Raw genomic sequence first — 6,071 nt, 5'->3', positions numbered from 1 at the left:
CACTGGTCATAGTTTGTGTATAGGTCTTCATGTTATGATAGCATTTCCGCAAACCCAACAGGCAAACCACTAAAGTCCCATTCAAGGGTAAATACTCACCAATGGCTAAAATTCCAAGTAGTGTACCTGATTGTGCTCTTTGCTTAGAATGAGCGGGTGTTGTCTTTCTTAAGCTGCAGTGAACAGGTTGTCTAGATGGTCAGGATTTAGAAGAACCCATATTGGAAAATTAATGATGATTACATCTGGAGAAGAGATTTTTGAATGGTCCTTTCTGGATGTGCACCAGTTGAGCCACCTCAGGAAAGAGGATCTAAGGATCAGGGCATACAGGATGGTTTATAACAGGGACTTCAGTCACTTTCTCACTCCAGCTTAACCTGTTCTCTAGTGCACACCTATACAGTGGACACAAAAGTAGAGGCAAATGCCATAAATGAGCTTGGTTATATTCATTTCCACCCATCAAGGCTAGCTTGAGTTTATATACATTAAGGACCCAGCCTGCCCGCAATACTGAGCAACCTCAAGCTCCCAGCATGGCTCCACTCCCCATGTACTACTGAATGGTCACTTGGTGAAAGACTGATTGCACTAGAGTTATTTGCTCCTTTCTGAGGGATGGCATCAACACTTTGCAATCATTGGAATGGGCATCAATTCCAGCTGCGGTGTTGAAATACGAGCGGCGGGCTGCGTCCCGCCACCCGGCTAGCTTTACCTGAAATAATTACGTGGAAACTGTATCCTTTTAAACATTGCCTCTTATTGGCTAGCTCTTACATATTGATCTAACCCATTTCTAATATTTTGTGTAGCACCACAAGCTGGCTTACCAGGAAAGGTCTTAACCTGCGTCTGTCTGGAGTGGGAGAATCATGGCAACTCCTGACTCAGCTTCTTTCTCCCAGCATTCTGTTCTGTTTACTCCACCCACCTAAGGGTTGGCCTATCAAATGGGCCTAGGCAGTTTCTTTATTAATTAACCAATGAAAGCAACAGATTAGAAAGAAATCACTCCCACATCACTGCGGGTTTCCCCTAACTTCCTGTAGTGTTTTTGCTATGGCTGGCATTTCAGGACTTGCAGAATGCTGTAGTCTCTCCACTTGTTACAAAGCCAGCATTGTACAGAAAATTAAGTGCAGCGGGGGCTGGTGCTCATGGAATTCACTGGTCTTTCTGGTTTCCTCATCTCTCTGAAGCAGTTGTCCTTATAGTTCAGTGAGATGGCCTTTGAAGATTCAGTTCCAGTGTCAGCTAGATGTAAACAGCTGGGAAGACTAAAGTAACAAACTTTAAGTCACCAACTTATGTGTAGTCTCTTTTCCAATTGGTGGGATTTCCTATTCTAGAATTCAAGAGGTACAAATGAGGTGATTGGGGGATGACAGAAGGGTAAGGTGCTGCGCAAGCAAGAGAATTTGAGTTCAGAACAGCAGCATCTGTGGTGAAGGCTGGGGGTGGCAGCTCATACCTATAGTCCCTATGTTAGAAGGCAGAGTCAGGAGGATTTCTGGGACTTACTGGTGTGCCATTCTAGCCTACCAATGAACTGCAGGTTCTGGAAAAGACCATGTCTTGGAAAAATAAGGCGGAGAGCAACACAGAAACCCTCAACATCAATCTGTGGCCTCCACAGGCTCCTACATAAGCAAACGCACATGCAAACATATGCGCGCACACACACACACATAAGAAGAAAGACATGTAGGCAATTAGCTTCTCTTATATCAAATTTAGTAATAAGCAATGAACTACAGAAATCTGCTTCCTGTGTCTACTTTGTTGGTCTAGAGGTCTTAGTTTCCACGGAATGGACATGATAATAAATTCATTCACATGAAGTAGACAACACCATCTGGATAAGTTTAAGTGCACCACCATGGTAAAGCGTAGCGGCTCCTCTGAAGAGAGCACGTGACACTGGAGGTGACAGCCTGCCATTCTGTCTTCAGGTTTGACCTCAGATGCAGCAACAGGTCACTTAGCTCCTATAATCACACAATGTCAAATACATATCGCACAGAGTGGTTTTCTCCATCTGAGCCCTAACTTCAGCTTTAAATGAGTTGTAGACCAATATGTCTAAGCCTGGGCTGCTGCCTCCTCTCTTCCTCCTCCTTCTCTTTCTCACCATTTTTGTTTATTTTTATTCCTCTTCCTCGCCATTTTTAGCCTATTTTAATGAAGATTGGTGCCAAGAATCCAATTCAGGTCCTTATGAATGCTAAGCAACTCTACCCTCAAGCCATACTCCTGTCTTCTCTTTCCTCTTATACATAAACTCCCAAATCCTGTCCTTTCCTTTGCCTCTTTGCTTAACATATCTGGATTTTCACAGGCCCCTGTTTAAGGTGTTGCATTAAGGGCTTTGCATTTCTAGTAGAAAGCACAGGCATTGTTCATTAGCAAAGTTACTACAAGTAGTTTGCTCTGCCTGTTGCAGGAAAATTTTCTTTGGTTCCCACATTAAATGTGTATAGCACAAGACTCTTATAAATAGAAATAGTTAGTGATATCTATCTGCTATGTGGCCAAATAACAATACGAATCTTATAGTCCAAAATAATTTTTAAAAATCTGAACTGCAAAATTCCCAATTTGTAAAAATCTGAAGAAGATTAAACATCAGAAAGGACTCTGGACCAAGTGTAAAAATGCTTGTTTATGCAGAGCGCAGAAAAACCCTTTGGAGGACTTGATGATGGGTGGACCTGGAGCCCAACTCCCACCCCCAACAGAGAAATGGAGTTGCCATGGTGCACCAGGCTGCTTCCTGCAGGCAGATGTGGGAGTAGCAGGTCCTTCTCTGCCCATGATAGGATTTAGTGCAGGTTCTACTTCGGACAGGAGCAAAACTCTGAATCTAACAGTTTCATATTAGAGTTCTGTCAGATGTCATGTCCTGAGTGGCTGTGCAAAGCAGGGGCATGCTCAGGGTGGACCTCGTGTAGACTTCACGACACTGAAAAAGGGAAAAAAGAAAAGAAGAGAAAGAGAGGGGAAGTAGGAAACAGGGATGGGACAAAGTCTTTCAAATGAATACATTCATCTTTAAGGTTATCTCAAATTCCTGTTTTCTTGCCCCAAGAGCTTTGTTAAAGAGCCATTAGGCAAATCTGATGGTACAATAGGTGTGATAGCCAAGGTGGTTTTTCTCTTCGCATGTGAAGAGGAAATCTGGGGGGAATGAGAGAGTGACCCATGTCTCATAATTTCCCTTCCCCTCCTCCCTGTGTAAGCCGCTTTAGCCTCGAAGTAGAGGGACTTGGAGAAACCTGATAAAGTTTTCCCTCATGCTTGAAATGTACTTACCCTGGGTAACAGGAAACGTGGAGTCTTGTGATGTAGATTGTTCTACCAGATGGTAATCTTAGCACATGCTATTTATGTAGATCGGTCCTGGGCATGAGTCATCCCTTTAAGACTGACCTCGGCCACCGTGGACCTGGGTTCCACCCTGCCACTATTAATAAACAGTTATAACAACGTCGATTGATATTCTTGTAATAAAACCATTACCATTACACTGTCTTAAATGTGGAATCATTTTCTCTTTCTTATTAACACCTGCCTGATTTGTTAGATTTTGCCTCCTTATTGGCAAGAGCAGGCACGGAGTTTAACTCAGTAGAAGGTGATAATTGCACAGTCCTACACAGGCTCACTAAGCAATCCCTACCTTTGGGGTTAATTGCCTATTCTTATAAAAATGGTTCTCTTTCAGGCTCTGTGATTTATTATTGGACAGACTGTGATGGAGTTGAGAAAAGGGATAATTCCTTCTTGCCTTGGGACTATTCAGGGAAAGGAATGGATATGGTTACAAGAGGAACTTAATAGCCTGGAGTTGAGAAAAGGGATAATTCCTTCTTGCCTTGGGACTATTCAGGGAAAGGAATGGATATGGTTACAAGAGGAACTTAATAGCCTGGAGTACTCTTTGACTCCACAATGTCCTCTGCAGGTTGGGGAGTTGGGGAGTCAGCTAGGAAACTCAGAACAAGAAGCTTTGAAAGCACAGATTGAGGACCCAATGGTGTAGACCCAGCCTGAGGGTGAAGGCCTAAAAGGTCCTTGCAATCCACTGCTGCAAGTCTGTGTTCAAGGTCAAAAATCCTGGGGTCTGATGTCCCCCTGAATCAGCAGCAGAAGACCATACCCAAGGGGAGGAAACAGAAGCCAGAGCTGGTTTCCCTTCTCTACTGTCTCAAATCAGCTGGGATGGAACTCCTCTCAAAGGAGGACTCATCCACTCGGTTCTCTGAGCCACCTGTCAGTCTCTGGAAACCCCCTCGTGGACATGCGCAGATGTGTGCATCCCAGCTCTCCCGACGAATCTTTATAGGGTCTGGTGGAAGATCCAAACTGACCACCACAGCACTCCCTCACTTCTTCTTTAACCACTGCATCATTTAGCCACGCAGAACAGTCTTATGTTTATTACAACTTTAATTGTTTGGCAATTGCCAATAAACTAGCGAGTAAAAGTTAGACCAGCATAGCATAAATGCCTCAAAATTAGGGGAGCAAATTTTCTTTTCATCCAGTCATCAGCCTGTTCCCACCTTCCCTCTTTGCCCCCTGTATTTTCCCCATAATAGTGCCTATAACTACATATAACTATATATATATATATATAAAACTATATATAAAAACTATATGTGTATATATATATATATATATATATATATATATATATATATAGCTATACATATAAAACCATATACGTTTCACAGAATGTCCATGGCCTTTTTCCTTTTTAACAGTCTGTAGCCATTTTCTAAGGTAACATTCCATCCTCTCATGGACATGGAATGTCACTTTTTTGCATGGCCAATTCTTGTTCACATTTGGTTGCAACCCAACAGTGTATCTCTTCCTTCGTCCCTTTCCTTTCCATCCCAGCCGAGGCTGATGTCTGTGGGTGGCCCTGGAATAGCGTGGAGCTGACAGCCAATGCCCTGATGTTCCCCCCAGCCTAGCTCTTGCTTTTCTTTGGCTTCCCGAGCCACGCCACATTCTCTTCCCAGCCTCCTTCCGAGAGGATCAGTCTTTACTTTCTTTCCCCTTCACAGGCAAATTGAGGTCAGTCCACTTTTCCAGCATATTCCCTGATCATCTCTGACAGAGAATTGCTACTGCAAGCTCTTTTCTTGGTTTCTGTTACCCACCCCCACCCCCCCGCCCAACACCATTGGGATGAGATGCTCAGGTTTGTAACTGTGTATGTGTATTTGTCGCTTTTCTTGCTCTAAATGAGCCTGGATTTGGGGCTGAACTGAGATCAGAAAACAAAGACAGCGAGTTCATAAGAGATATTATGCCATAGCAAGCTCCACTGAAGTGAAATGTTGATTAAGAGTCCAAGTCTTTGTGAGAAGTAAGGGGCATCGCTTTAACTGTTTCTTGCAGGGATCAGAGAGTGGACTGTTACTGAATTTGTACTGCTAATAGTACTCAGGTCTGACTTTAGGTGTCTTTTCCCTTAGTTGCAATACTGAGTGGGCACATAGCTGTGACTCCCACAGAATTCTTTAAAGCGAGCTTCTTTATCACCAGGGCTACTTTGTGCTCTAGCAGCGCATGGAGCCTTGTCCTGGCCACTCACCCTTCCCCTCCCACCTGTGCTCTGTGGGAAGCACCTACTTTCCCCTCGGAGGCCACCATTATTGAACAGTGTCATGAGGTCTAAGCAAACCTCACCTGAGACGGTAGCAGCGCTTCCTGGGAGAAGCAGTGTCCTTGAAGTCAGCACCACACCGCAGAAAAGAGATGAGGCTTTGGAATCAGATCAAAGTGGGACCGAGTTCCAACCTCAGCAACACCAATCCCTGACAAGTGATGAAACCACATGTGGCCTTGGGTTCCCCAGGCACGAAGGCAGAACAATCTAGCACGGCCTCGTAAAATTGGCAGTGAGCACTCACTGAGGGAATCATGAAAAGTACCTGGCACCAGCAGATGGCAGCTATTTTTGTTCGTGATCCACGAGGCAGAGCCGTGCTATGTTCTTCCCCCGTCTGAAATGGAGATGCCCTTACATCATCCTTCCTGACTGGTCTTAA

General features: G+C 44.2%; 1 long non-coding RNA gene across 1 annotated transcript; it reads right to left on the bottom strand.

The window, feature by feature from the left end:
- Positions 1-2,089: 2,089 nt before the first annotated feature.
- On the bottom strand, positions 2,090-5,799 carry LOC142858420 (uncharacterized). The gene is made up of 3 exons (XR_012912014.1): positions 5,710-5,799; positions 3,319-3,469; positions 2,090-2,968 (listed from the first exon to the last, which is right to left on the bottom strand). It is a non-coding gene; the product is annotated as an uncharacterized LOC142858420 (long non-coding RNA).
- Positions 5,800-6,071: the final 272 nt, after the last annotated feature.

Source organism: Microtus pennsylvanicus, chromosome 10 (genome assembly GCF_037038515.1).
Source record: "Microtus pennsylvanicus isolate mMicPen1 chromosome 10, mMicPen1.hap1, whole genome shotgun sequence".
Classification (NCBI taxonomy): domain Eukaryota; kingdom Metazoa; phylum Chordata; class Mammalia; order Rodentia; family Cricetidae; genus Microtus; species Microtus pennsylvanicus.
Note: the sequence above shows the minus strand (reverse complement) of the source record. Positions and strands in the feature narration are given on the sequence as shown.